The sequence below is a fragment of the Mytilus edulis genome, chromosome 6 (genome assembly GCF_963676685.1).
Source record: "Mytilus edulis chromosome 6, xbMytEdul2.2, whole genome shotgun sequence".
Classification (NCBI taxonomy): domain Eukaryota; kingdom Metazoa; phylum Mollusca; class Bivalvia; order Mytilida; family Mytilidae; genus Mytilus; species Mytilus edulis.
Genome location: NC_092349.1, coordinates 37,277,011 through 37,292,681, shown reverse-complemented (window position 1 = coordinate 37,292,681; position 15,671 = coordinate 37,277,011). Strand labels below are relative to the sequence as shown.

At 32.0% G+C, this 15,671-nt stretch overlaps 1 long non-coding RNA gene across 1 annotated transcript; it reads left to right on the top strand.

Annotated features, from left to right (window-relative positions):
* Window positions 1-860: 860 nt before the first annotated feature.
* Window positions 861-3,643, top strand: LOC139529058 (uncharacterized). The gene is made up of 3 exons (XR_011665742.1): window positions 861-964; window positions 2,804-2,923; window positions 3,568-3,643. It is a non-coding gene; the product is annotated as an uncharacterized lncRNA (long non-coding RNA).
* Window positions 3,644-15,671: the final 12,028 nt, after the last annotated feature.

The window sequence follows — 15,671 nt, the reverse complement described above, 5'->3', positions numbered from 1 at the left end:
GCGAAGTGATGATTACAACTTCACCATTTTGAATCTCTTGGTTTAAACATGAAAAGATAACAATTGGGAAGCTAAAATTATATCTGTTGTCGTAATGTTTTGTTTTCAACCGACCCTTAAAGTCAACTTCCAGATATAAGTCATAATCAAATCGCAAAATCAAAAGTTCAGACATATCAAACAAATGGATAAGATCTGTCATATTCCTGACTTGGTACGGGCTTTTTCATACCCGAGGGTATAACCAGGCCAATAGCCAGTACTTCGGTACTGCCATGAAAATACGGACTTTTTGTGTTATCAAAATTTGCTGTTTCAAAATATTAGAAATTATTATGAATTAAGGAATGCATCTCACTCATGCAAAGCTCTGATTCCTTTCACGGATTTGGCTATACTTTTTGGACCTTCTGGATTATAGCTCTTCATCTTTTATATAAGCTTTGTATTTCAAATATATTGGCCACGAGCATCACTTAAGGGACATGTATTGTCGAAATGCGCATCTGGTGCAAGAAAATTGGTACCGTTAAATTTATTACTTTGTATTAATGATGATAAGTGACTTTCTGTTTTGAATTTTTGGTTTTGTTTTTTTTGAATTTTACATAATAATAAAAAAGGGTACTTTTCACGAACCGGATTTTATTTTTTTCAAATATTCCAATTTTTGAAAACTTTTGGTCTAATCAAACCATATCTTGTCGATAAGATGTCCTTCGTGATTCTTTACTTGATCTTTCTCAATCCAGTATCATATTTGGCCATTAATAATTCTTCAACGATTATACTTATCAATATACATGTACCGAATGACAATCGTGAAATGTTTTTTTATCATGTTTTTTATTATCAATTGTAGATCGTCTAAAAAGAACATTTTGGGAACGTCGGAGACCAATTTAAGCCACACTGGTAACGGTAGGATCGACATCGTGTTCTATTCTAACGTTTTTAAAAATAGGTAGCTACAATGCACTGTTCATTTATCAACGTGACTGAAACATGTGAAACATAGATTTGTGGTATTGCAAACCTCTGCTAACAAACTATTGATGGTTAATAAGTGGTTATTAACCTTTACCATCTCAATTCACAAAATATCATATTAATAAAATAAATACACCATATTATATCAAATTTCCATTGAAGAAAACTATTAACCTAATGTATTTGTCAGAAATTAACCTCACGGAAAAATACCTGTCTTTTCCGACACTGTTCCAAAGTGTTCATCACACAACTTATTCAAGACTTGTGAACAGATCCGTATCATATTTTATTAATAAATATTAAACTGATGATTCATATAATACATTTACGCATTTTATGGAATTGATATTACACTAGACTTCTGAAAGTAAATATCCCGATATATATGTAGGTACTTTTGGATTGAAGAATCGATCCAAAAGACACTCAGACTGAATTAAAAGTCATTTAAGACATAAAAAAAATAACCTGACACATTTGATGGTTATCGTGTGTTGTTTTGCATTTCGCATACACCGTAACAATTCATTTTACTTGCTTCGTGCAATTACAGTAGAATATTTTTTTCTATAATTAAACAGTGATTTAGTCAGTTTATATCTAGATTCATTATTGAGTTTTAATTGACAATACTAATTAGCTGCAGTCCGTTTATTAACCCCATTGTATGCAAAAATAATATCACATTTTAAAGTGATCGATAAAATAGGAATCAAGTCTTGCTATTTTTGCAGAAAATTATGTTTACCCTACCTTTTGTTCTTCCATATAAATAATTATGACACACTTCAACGTGTTATACGAGTTCAGTTGCTCAATCATGAATATTCTCTTTAACATGTTTAATGTGTTGTTGAGTTTTGAGGATTTTTTTTTCTTGTCCATAATATTGTCTTACAAATTATAAGTGGCTTCGATTTCGATATTCAATGTTATTTGTTCCATACTTTTATTATCTTTTGTATTAAATGAATGTCTTAATTTGTGCTATATATAAAATTATATAAAAAAAGAAGATGAGGTATGATTACCAATGAAACAAATTTCCACCAGAGACTAAATAACACAAAACATAACAACTATAGGTCTACGTACAGCGTTTAACAATGAGCAAAGCCCATACCGCATAGTCAGCTATAAAAGGCCCCGAAATGACAAATGTCAATTAAAACAAGAAAACTAACGGCCTAAAGTATGTACAAAAATGAAAGAAAAACAACTATGTAACACATCATCAAACGGCAACCTCTGAAATACAGGGTCCTGACTTTGGACAGGCACTTATAGAATGTGGCGGGGTTAACATGTTACCGGGATCCCAACCCCTTTCCCTAAACTTGGACAGGGATGTCACATTACATCATAAGAACGAACTATAAACACCAGTTGAAAAATGCTTTACTCAGATGGATACAAATAACATACATTTAACAAAAAAAACACAAAGTGAACGTGGCCGGGTACTTGTATATTCAACAACAAAAAGACACAAAGTACTGATCTGAGAGTATTCAAAGTTACTGACATCTAGTTCAAATAAATCATGCATCTACGATATACTAGTAGTGTTTTCCAAGTCTTTTTACTTATTATCAAGTCAGAAATATGACAGTTGTTGTCCACTCGTTTGATGTGTTTTGTCATTTAATTTTGCTAAGTGATTTGGGACTTTGCGATTGAATTTTCCTCTGATTCCAGTATTTTCGTGATTTTACTTTTTTTCGTTGTCTTTATATTGTCTTTGCAAATGGACTGGTTGTATCTCTCCGCAAAATATAACCATTACATCATGTACAATTGCTTTTTGCAGATGATGTTTATCAAATCCCTTGTATAAGTTGTGTACTTACGTTTCTTCTGACATGTTCATCGTTGGTTCTCATCAGTAATACGAAAACTATCAGCGTACGCGAAGGATTCAGAACTTCTTGTAAGTATATGTGTAAGCGTTTTTTCAATATGTATAAGTTATTTTCAATATTGATACCAATATTGGTATCGGTTTACGCGTTAACTGTGTGCAACTAGTTCTAATTGTAAACTATAAAACGTTTTGGACCTATAGTAAAATTTCAAGAAAAACTGTCATTATGATAATGCGCTTCTCTCTTGCATATTTTTTTCAACTTCAGAATATTTACGCTTCATATTGTGATCTATGGAGATGTGGAAGTGTAAATTGATGCCCATTTCCCCGCTTCATACTCACATAATTCACCCGTTCAAGTCTTTTACAAACCTATATAATTACAGAAAGAATACTTCCCATCAGTATGATCTTACCTTAGAGTTATGGGTCAAATCAAGCATTCTTTTTGTTTTTCTATATCTTATTCAAATGGTGTTTTTGAGAAATCGTGAATTCATAGGTTATGCATTTAATACGTAAAAACAACATACATGTTTGAATGCTTTGACCTATTAAACTTTTGAATCGTATGAATCTTCAATGCATGCAATAATATCTTGAGACGTTTTTGGTTGTAGCGTAAATTCAACAAAAAAACAAAGTACATTGTTTTTGTATCCTTTGTTGAAGTCCATTACTTCTTTTTCTTTATTTAATTATTACAGGCAAGACATGTTCTGATAGATCAGAAACGGTTGTCTGTGTAAACAGCTCACATAAAAGAGAAGATGCAGGCGCAGGTAATGCATATTGATATTTGCAAGGATTCCGTGTGATTGCGGTAAGGTAGAATGAGGTTTAATCATAATGACTCTTCCCAGTATTATGCATGGTAGTCGGATTTGCTACTCAACATTTTGTCATATCAATAACAAAGGTGAGGAAGGAAATATAAAGGAAAAGATATATATATGAGAAGACGTGGTATGATATGCACTATTTCTTGCCACAAAACTGGTATATTAAGGAAAGCACTAGATCAAATTTAAAGAACAGCACATATATTGTTGTTATTCATTTTGATTTGATCAATGTTCAATTGTGCAAATTTAATTAAATAAACGGATAAGAGTAAATTGAAATTTAATACTGTAACATCTGTCTGTCATAATGTTTTAACCGAATTTTATTTTTATTATGCTATTTAAACTTTGTTTTTATATGTATAAATATTTGTTTTAATGGTAAACATTATAGGTACATTCTCACTGAACTTGTACACATTTTGTTTAGCTTCAACTTAGGCCAAATCACCAATTAATCAACACCATGAATATATTCGATGATCGAAATGAAAAATATTAATTTGAAACTATTTTTTGAGGGAGGGTAAGAGTAGGGGCTGGGTTAAAAGCAAAACCCTGCATTGTATTTTATTAAATTGTTTCAGCTTTCGCTGCGGGTTGTACGTGTCATCTCACCGCATAACGAACTTAGACTTTTTGGTATAATGTTGAAAAATGAAACTGATCTTTCTGCTAATTTGGAATTGAAATAGAGGATCACATTTTATATGGTTGCATGATGTATTTGGTCGCACAGTTTCATTTTGAGACTTATTTGAGAGTTCAGTTGATAAGAACTCGTAAACGTTGAACTTTGAAACAGTGAATGCGATTAAAATATTTAACACGTTATTTGAATTAGCTTAGTCTAGTATGTTGATGTCTTTTGAGGCTCGATATACATGATGCAACCAACTCTGCATCATAAAACAACTGATTTTGACACAATGTCTTTTAAAATTGGTTTTATACACATTCTGATGGAACCCTGTTTGATTCCTGCTCCATTTTGGCTTCCATTTAAATTTCTTCATCTGGGTAACTCACCGATTGTTTCATGTCTATGTCATTTGTAACAATTGTTTTCATTTGCGACATAGATGATGTTGCCGTTATTTCATAATAGCTACAACTGGTTATGACGCAATGTAAATGAAAAAACGTAAGGAGAAGACAATGGTCCTTGTTAAGGATTTAAATAATAGTAACATTCATCTTTTTCTGCCTTGGTAAAGAACCTAGATAAAATAGACTTCTTATACTTGTCAGTGTAGAAGAATAGAATGAATTCTGAAGTATGAATATTATAAATTTGGAAATCAGTTCGTGTCATAGTGTTGTTTACTTCGTTTGAAATTATAGTTAGACGCAGTTTTGAAAATGAAAGGTAAGAAAAAAACATCAGTCGATTCATACACTAATCATTTCTAAATTTCAACTTGTAGCCAAAAAAATAGAAGAAAAGAAGAAAAGTGGTCAAGAATCAATTCCGATGATGAAATATGATGTGTAGTTCTCTATAATTAACTTATTTGATGCACACTACAATTCTTGATGTCTTTTTTGAAAATAAATTAGATCTATTGTAAATGCTCGTTTTTGTTGAAAACGCACCTTTTATGCATCTGCCAGCTGCTGTTTCACCTAATTAACATAGTGTTTTCGATTAACGTTTTCATTTAATTTTTTTGGCGATTTCTCGGTTGTAAATCACTGCCCATTACTGTCAATCATGTTTCATCGATCTGATTAGAAAAAAAGTTACCAATTTGAAGAGATTCTGATTCGAAAATATTAAAAAATATTTAAGAACGACAACTTACTTTTTCAGTAGTATAAGACTAAGTTCTTGAATGCACAGACACCTTGTCTTTAAATTGTTTATATTCATCCAGTCTGATCTAAAATAAGAAATGATTCGCAATATTGCCTTTGTGCTTTTTATCTAGACATTGACAATAAGGGTTAGTGGCCTTCGGCTGATGTCTGCTCTATGGTCGGGTTGTTGTCGCTTTGACACATTCCCCATTCCCTTTCTCAATTGTATCAGACAAAAACTTTTCTACGTAAGCTATATATTGATATATAGATTTTCAATTATGAACATTCCGTTTCTATGTAGCAACAACCTAGCAGGGCCTGCATATAAAGTTTATGTTTACCAGTTTGTATGATATTCCAGACCTTGCATCTCCTATCATGATTTCCTTGCTAATTATTTATTTATTAATCTAGAGCGATTGGTAAGATGCAACTTTTTAAATCAAGATGTTAGATTGTTTAACATTATTGTTTTGACTGGTCGAAGCATCATAGCTATCGACTAAAATTTCAAAAAAAGGCTTTCTAGAATTAAAAAAAATAAAAAGTTCACATGCACGTAACACTCGGTTTCAAGTATACTTGAATCAATTTTATAAAGTAAAAAACTGTTTTTTGAAAGGAAATTTGTTTTCAAATTTAGAATCTCAGATCTGCTTTTCCAGAGTTATTAAATTAAAAATGGATATGGAGATTGAGTAAGAGACAACAATCCGACCAAAGCAGATAATAGACTTAGGTCACCAATGGATCTTCAACACAGCGTGAAAATCCCGTACTCAGAGGCGGGCTTTAGCTGGACCCTTAACATAAATGTGTCCTAATTCAGTGAAAATGGACGTCAAACTAAACCCCAAATTATATACTATTAAATGAAGTAAAATTAAAAATTTATACAAGATTACCAAAGGACAGAGGCTCCTGACTTGGGAAAGGCACAAACATGCGTTAAACATATGTTGTGAGGTGTCAACCTTCGCACTATACACCTAGTCAGTGCAGAATAACAAACACACAACAATACACACAGTACAATTAAGTTTTAAAGAAGTTCAAGTCCGTTGATAAAAAAAAGTAGACAAAAGAAATAACGCAAAAAGACAACAATGCAAGCATTAACTTACATGCCAACTCCGAATTTCAATTAAATTCATTGTAAGATTATGTCTTCATCCTATAAAAAATCAAGCACAATCCCCCCCCCCCCCCCCCCCCCCCCCCCCCCCATGATGTGTTTTGTATCAAACCATCATACAATATATGAGAATAACTTGACTCGTATTATGCCAACAACTGGTTTTAAAATAAATATGTTTATTTCCGATGCAAAGACCCTTAGAGTAAATCAATATTAATTCCAAAACATGCAATCTGTAATGACAACTGTATTGTAACGTTATCCCTTCTGAATAAGTCTTGTTAACGGTTTTGTTAATTTTGAAGTAAATGTCGACATTTTTGTGCAATGTATATAATATTACCATATAAAATTAGATGTGAAATACCTGAACGTATAAGATGTCTTCATGTTGATTGTTATTTACGAATGGTGTACGTTAACCGATGATAAAACTTTGTAATTATTTTCACTCGTTTGTAATTTTGAAAACACTGGTGTAATAATTCTCGTTTAAACCAAATACGTTGTTACATTAACGAGCGAATCGAACAAGTTGAGATATATAAACACCATACGATGGTGACAAGGAAGCATCAACATGAAAAAATGGATATTTACAATAGGAATTGAAAAGCAATCTCTTTTACCATAATTTTGTTATGAAGCTTCCCCTTAAGCTTGAAGATGTAGATAACAACATTAATCTAACAGCGGTGTTTATTGTTCGTATTAGATTCATATAAAGTCAGTTAAGCAGGATCCTGATTTAAAAGTGTGATTGAATTTTGGTATTAGATGTTGTTTCGATGGATCTTTGATGATTTTTTAAATCATAAATTCAACTAATAACAATACAGAAACAGGTCCGCAATAAGTAGTACACATATAGTCCCTATTTGATTTCCGATTACCTATCGATACACAAAATCTCGGTGGTTAACAAAAATGAAATCAAGTAAAATTTAAGGCCAGATATGGTATCAGAGCAGGTCAAATTGACATAGGTCCATCGTTTTTTTTTTGTTCTATAAAATGACAGAAAAGAGTTTGAACATATACATTCACTCCTTGACTTTTTAAATGCCCATTAGATTAGGTGTGTGATTGTTTTCGAAATATGAATATGAGTCAACAAAAAAATAATTGTATTGCCTACAAGGGGCAGAACAATCAACATTATTTTATACTACTGATTACAAGTGGTTTAATATGATTAATAACCTCTCTCATATAATATATTTTTAAAGACAAGCAGAAGAATATAACAAGCACAGTAGTTAGTTTTTGTTAATTATATAACTAGGAATAGACGGGGGAGGGGTAGAGGGTAGGAAGAATACAACTGCATGCATTTAAGATTTAAGGAAACTTTCCTATGTCCTCCTATGAGACCACACCAATTTAATTTCTTGTAAGACGGACCCGTCCGCAGACTTTTTGGTTAAAATTCCCGCTTTCCGCATCCGGAAAAGTAATCATTTAAGCTATCCCCCGCGTCATTTTCATTTATAAACATTAAGACGATAAAAAGCGATCGCATTAGCGTTTTAGTCAACGTCAAGTGCAGCCCTTTAAACTATTTTTAGCATTCACACAGATTTCTTAAATGAAAAAAAAATGCCGATGTTAGTTCTCACGTTATTAGAATAAAGTATGCAGAAGGAGACATGTTGCCTTCGACTGCATTCCCGTTTGCCGGCGGAACAAACTATTCATTGTTTTGTTGTGGTTCATAGGTATTTTTCCGTTTGTATATGTATATATTAGAAGGTTTTTCGGTTTGAATTGTTTTACATAGTCATTTTGGGGTCCTTTATAGCTTGCTGTTTGGTGTAGGAAAATGTATTGTGTAGAATGAAAGCTTTGCTCTGACCTGTATTAGTTGTAAACAAATAATGACTTGGATGTAGAACTGTATAAATGCCTCTCTAACCACATCTTATTATACACAAGGTTCCAAAAAGACAAAGAAAAAAATGAGAACACCAAATCGACTGATATATAATACAGACAACCATCATATAACACAAAAAAGTAGAATGTACACACACCAAAGAATAGCTCTAGCCCCTACAAAAAACGGAAGGTGAACACATGTTTTCTGGGATGATGAGCAGTTCCTGCTTCTTGCAAGACACCCTACGTGTTGCTAGTTATAGGTCATGTCCTGTGAAGGAGGAAATGCATCTACCATATAGCTTTTCAATGGAGATCAATTAAAGCAGTTGAAATAATTGTTCAAATTTACAGTTCAATATATGATGCACCAGAAGCTAAAATTAATAGTGAGCATGGAAAGGGAACAACCATTTGACTTTAAAAGGGGAAAAAGGGGGGAGAGTAATTTGTTTCTAGAAAATATTCTGATCCCAAATTTGGGTGGAAAAAATATTCTGGTCTAGCAGATGACAAAACAAAATATTCTGAAGTTACATTTCCCCCTTACCTTATATTGTTGGTTTTTAAAAAAAATATAATTTGAAAAACTAAATAACATTGATCGCGTTTTGCATGAAAAATTCAGACTGAAAATCAAACCCTCCGTTCCCCCCCCCCCCCCCCCCCTTGTAACCCTACTTCACCTTCATGTCAAATGTTGCTCCCTAATACAAGAAGTCATAAATGTGCTGCAAGTATGAGTTCACATTACATGTCTTGTTGAACTGGACAAAAGCATTTGGCAGTTGATAAAGTAAAGAAATATCAAAACCCAAGCCATAATTCGAGTTTTATAACAACTTCTATTGATTTATATTGTCAATACCTATGATTTTATGTTTTCAAAAAAATATTATAATCGGTCGACTTTACTTTTCAAACTTCGCCTAAAACATTAGAAAATTTGCACTTCCAATTAATACGATATTCCCGCGCCTGTATTTCCTATCATGATTATCTTTATAGAGGTTTGCCGCTAACAAGGAAGCTATTATGGCGAGTGATATGAGAGACAAATTTACATTGTTTAATAAACCTATCTAACATACGGTAAAATTATATATCACTGGAAAGCTAAGAATGTGTACTTTTAAATATCCCAGTTGTCAAAAGCAATTAGATGCAATTGTTTTTAAATCGGTGTCAAAGGTCATGGGTGCAATTTCAATTTACGGATGCTTCCAGTAGAAAAATCGAGTCATAACAAATGCAAAAACGAATCAATACAGTACTATGAAAATACTGTATTACTGTTGGGAAAATATATTTCTATCATATTAAATATTAATCATTTTTTGTCTATTTTAACGGTAACGCATGCTGCAAAGCGATTTCTCTCGGAGTCTTTGAAAATCAACAATTAAGTCACACAAATGTATCTGTAGTCGCCCTTGCATTATTTAAATCTTATAATATCTCCATATCAACTGATTGCACCTATTTACAAACATATTTCTGCAAATTTGATATAATAATCCGAAACAAAATATTTGAAGCAAGGGGGAAATATAACATATGACGTATTTTTTAAATTTCATAGAAAAATCCCATGATGAACTGTACATGAAAATTGAGGAAACGTATGGTCTCCTGTTAGTTTTTAAGACTGCAAACCGCTTCAAGATCAGACAACTATAGGGCAGATTTATTTTATTATTGTAATAACATAATTTTGAGTCTGGATCATGATCATAAAGCAAATTGTATTCACATCACTTAATCAGATTATTTTATACTACTGATTACAAGTGGTTTAATGTGATTAATAACCTCTCTCATATAATATATTTTTAAAGACAAGCAGAAGAATATAACAACCACAGTAGTTATTTTTTGTTAATAATATAACTAGGTAAAGACGGGAGAGGGGTAGAGGGTTGGGAGATTACAACTGCATGTTTTTAAGATTTAAGGAAACTTTCCTATGAGGCCACACCAATTTAATTTTTTGTAAGACGGACCCGTCCGCAGATTTTTTTGTTAATATTTCCGCTTTCCGCATCCGAAAAAGTAATTGTTTAAGCTATCCCCCGCGTCATTTTTATTTATAAACATTAAGACGATAAAAAGCGATCGCATTAGCGTTTTAGTCAACGTCAAGTGTAGCCCTTTAAACTATTTTAAGCATTCACACAGATTGCTTAAATGAAAAAAAAATTAATGCCGATGTTAGTTCTCAGGTTATTAGAATAAAGTATGCAGAAGGAGAAATTTTGCCTTCGACTGCATTACCGTTTGCCGGCGAAACAAAATTATTCATTGTTTTGTTGTTGTGGTTCATAGGTATTTTTCCGTTTGTATATGTATATATTAGATGTTTTTTTTTCGGTTTGAATTGTTTTACATAGTTATTTTTGGGTCCTTTGAGTCTTTGAAAATCAACCATTAATTCACACAAATGTATCTGTAGTCGCCCTTGCATTATTTAAATCTTATAATATCTCCATATCAACTGATTGCACCTATTTACAAACATATTTCTGCAAGTTTGATATAATAATCCGAAACAAAATATTTGAAGCAAGGGGAAAATATAACATATGACGTATTTTTAAATTTCATAGAAAAATCCCATGATGAACTGTAAATGAAAATTGAGGAAACGTATGGTCTCCTGTTTTTAAGCCTGCAAACCGCTTCAAGATCAGACTACAATGTATAGGGCAGATTTTTTTTTTATTATTGTGATAAAATAATTTTGAGTCTGGATCATGATCATAACGCAATTGTATTCACATCACTTAATTAGATATGATAAAAGTACTAACTAACATTACTAAAATAAGTAAAGTGCTACTAATATATTTATATCAACAAATAGACCATTTTGATATAAAACATCACAAGGATAATATGATCACTCATTGTACGTCAAACTGTGTTTGATTTTTCTTTGGTCGGCTGGCGTGTACCTTGAGATGTCTAATTAATCAACATCTTGACAAAGAAGTTTGTATTTTAACTAACGGAGGTGATGAAGTTCGACTACTTTGGCACTAAGTATTACTTAATCACAGCTTCAAACGGAGGACAAGGTTATCCTATTGCTAATATTGAACCTTTTATTTAGCTTATTTATGTTAATATTCAGTTATAGTATAATTAAATGATCGAAACGTCGGACCCATGGGATGTTGGACCATTAAGGTGTCGAAATATTGCGATATCGGAATATTATGGTTAACTTGTAATCTCATCATTGTTGTCGGTCAACACATTCATACAAATACCACTTCCTTGGCATGGACATATATCAGTACAGCAGAGGTTTTGCTCAAAGCGGACACAAGATCCACTACAGATTGATTTTAAAATAGAGAATAGAATTGAGGAATGTGTCAAAAAGACAACCACCCGACCAAAAAGCAGGTAACGGCAGAAGATAACCAATGGGTCATCAAAGCAGCGAGAAAATCCCGCACCCGGAGGGGTTATTCAGCTGGCCCTTTAACAAAATTGTATACTAGTTTGAGGTTATAATGGACGTCATACTAAACTTCAAATATATATAAGAAATTTAAATAAAAAGTCATCTAAATCCAGAGGCTCTGACCTGGGACAAGCGCAAAAAGGCGGCGGGGTTAACATGTTTTTGAGATCTCAACCCTCTCCCTATACCTATACCTCTGCATGAACAGATCAAATCTTGTAGCAAGTCGGATAACATCATACCAGTAAATATAATTTGCATCGGACCGATGTTGTCTTTTAGTCAATCAAATCATACGGAAAACTTTTATGGTTCTGTAAGGTCGAGATTGTCTTGGATATAAGGGTTGACCCCCAGAAGAAGAAGAAATGATACCATGTAGAATGTATGCCCCATCTTCAATTTTTCTAATTCTTGATCAGCCAATCTTCTTTAAAACAGATATCAAAGGTGTGTCCATATATATGGTGCATTTTGTAATGATAAACATAAGTGAAAAGTAAAAAGATGTCGATTTATAGATACTACTAGAACACACCCGTGATATCGCGGATCCGTGACTGAATTACATCATTTAACTATGCGTTAGCATGTTAGCCTTATTTTAATATTGGAATTGTAATCTGATAAAGTCATGCCGATTATAGGATGCAAAGTTTTCTCTCCTTTCAAAATATTTCTGTTTGAACCTGTAGACCTGTAACTAAGCAATTATTGGTAATATTAATTATTTGGAAAACAACAAAAGGGCCTGGAATAGAGTATATTTCAATCGACAGCATTGTCCTATATTAGTTATAAATAAAGTGAATTCTATGATACGCTGTTTTACGTCATGCCGGCTAACAAATTAAAAACAGTACCTATACGCCTTATTTGAAGTTCAGATTTTTAATATTTGTGTTGTAATCTTCGCAAGTCATACTGATCAAAATACTACAATAGGGAACAATGTGACAATTATTGAATTTAGTAGTGTCAACCCTGTGATGATGACCCGTGCATATAGAAAAATCCTAAATACACCGTTTAGTGGCGCTTTTACTAAAGCCATACATCTAAGAACTTTGTCAATAGGTATATTGTACTATTTATTAAATCTATCAAAGACTTTTTTATATCAATAAAGCAGAAATACATTATTTTTTACACCTGTTTGATTATATTTGCCAATAAGACATTTCATGACTAATACATGATCTGAAGTGCTTTGATGTGTTTTGTCATTTGAATTTGCCGTGTGATTAGGGACTTTCCGATTTGATTTTCCTTTGATTTTTTTATTTTCCTTTTTGCTTTTGCAGGAACCAATTTGTCAATGAGGTAATTACATTAGAAAGTTCAAAACTTTGAACAGATTGAAATCATCAATATAAGCATGCAATTTATCAAGTACTTCCAACGAAATAAAGAATTCCTCTACTTTCAAATGCCTTATTTGAACATTTTATAACCAGATGTTTGATCGTACCGTACAATAGATATTTAAGTAGTGAAACAATGTCTACAAGACGATGATATTTGTAAGGTGTTTTATGCAGCTGTATGCGCAATAATTACAATAAGCACTATTCTGAAGGACCATCTTATTGATTAATGTAATATCTTTTAGATGTTTCATTATTCTAGCAACAGTTTCAATATGTATTATTTGATTTGCATGATTTTTAGTCTTATCTCAGCTGTTTATTAATCTATATATTATTTCTATCCTTTACTCTTTACTATTTTACTCATAGACGGCAACACAAGTATTGGATAACTAGTTATCAAAGTAACAGGATTAAAATTCAAGTACAACTTAATCCATTATGCCAGAATAAAACTTTACATGTTAGAGAAACAACAAGTGGACACAAAAACAGGCAAAAACAACTAACAATTAAAAAAAACACGAAATGTGGAGTATATGTTAAATGATATAGCAACCCTACGGCACAAATAACAAAGAAAAATCTAGAAGTTATAAAGTCAATACAGTAAACAGAAATCTAAAGATCTAAAGAAACTAATTGCTGCAGCTTATATTTTACAGTCTCAATATGTAGAGAAGTTAATTGGTACGCATACTATCTTTTCAAGTTAAAGATATAAAATAAATCAGTTCCAAAAAACCACGACACACAAGATATGAAAACATAACAAATATACAAGTTCATTAGCTTTAATCCTTTTGTGAAATTACACAGCATGCAACATCATTTTGTGTTTGTTTTTATAAATGTATTAACTTAAGACATTATCTTCAAGAACGTTTCAACTGATATGCTGGCTTAGATATCATACATGTTCTGAATTAATGGAAGCATCTAAGGGCTATTAATCCAAAAATAATAGTTATACTTAAAGGTGATTTGTTCATAAAAAACGCAGTGATTACTGTTACGAACGTTTTATTATACATTGAAAGTATTGTTTGTCCTTAAATAATGATCCCGGCAAATTTGACAGTTGCCGATTTTGCGTTACGAAAATTTCGGAAACTTATGGCTTTAAGTAACATACATTTTGATCTTCAGTCACAGGACTTCAAATATCTCAATCCTTTATAGGTTGATTTAAAATACATGTATAAACATGCACGTAAGTTTGACGTTCTATATTTTTACCTTTGCTCTTCCCTTATATGTATACATGAATAAGCCATGGAACTTTTTTTTGTACTGATTTAATGTAAAAGTATATTGAGCATATTTTTTTGGAATCAGTACCAAGTGAACTACCACTTAAAACCTGAAGATACATTTTTCAGACCGGAAGTAACAATGTATCTCCCTTATTTCAAAAAAAATATTGCATAGGAACCAAACTTTTTTGAATCAATGTACAATACGCTATCTTTTGACGCTTGATATGATATTTTAAAATCAATTTTAAAAGTTCTATATCAAAATAGATTTTTTTAAGGTGGAAACCTGAACAATTGGTTTATTTCAATTTATTGTTTTATTTCTTTAACAGTTCACAAACAGCTATGCCGTTGAAATATCACCTGATGTATATTAACGCGGAATCAAATTGTGCATGTTGTGAATCACTAAATGTCATTGTGGTACATGTACGATAGTCACAATATCGTCAATGTCCCATAACTACCGAAAAAAATTATAAAAAAATAATTAATATGTTTAACTACACATGATAGGAAACAAACCACCTGTTCAAGTATGAAATTTCCAGTAGAATGGTTTCCGACGTGTTGTGATGTACATTTTGTACCAGATGACCTCATAAATATATTAATTCTTCCTCTTTACTTTTTTATTTCAACATAACGGTATAATATGGTCAACAACTTATGGTGAAAAACAATATAACCAAAATATCATCACAGAAAAGTGGCATTCAGAAGGATCTATTTTCGAGATACCGATCAAAAATAATAGTAAAAGTATCATCACTACAAAATTCAAATGTAAGATCACACCGTATGTCATTGTCATAAAACAGCAAAAAAAGACAACGTCCAATAACTGTTGTAAGAATAGTTGAGTCAAAATAGCGGTTCAATCTGGTCAACAAAATATCATGAAAAAAACAGTTACTATATTTCAGATCTTTCAATAGAACGGTCTCATAGGATTATGTGATGCATGTTTTCGTTTTACATGACTACAAATCCTGTAAAAATTACATTAATCCCGTACAAGATAACGAACAAAACTGATGAAATAA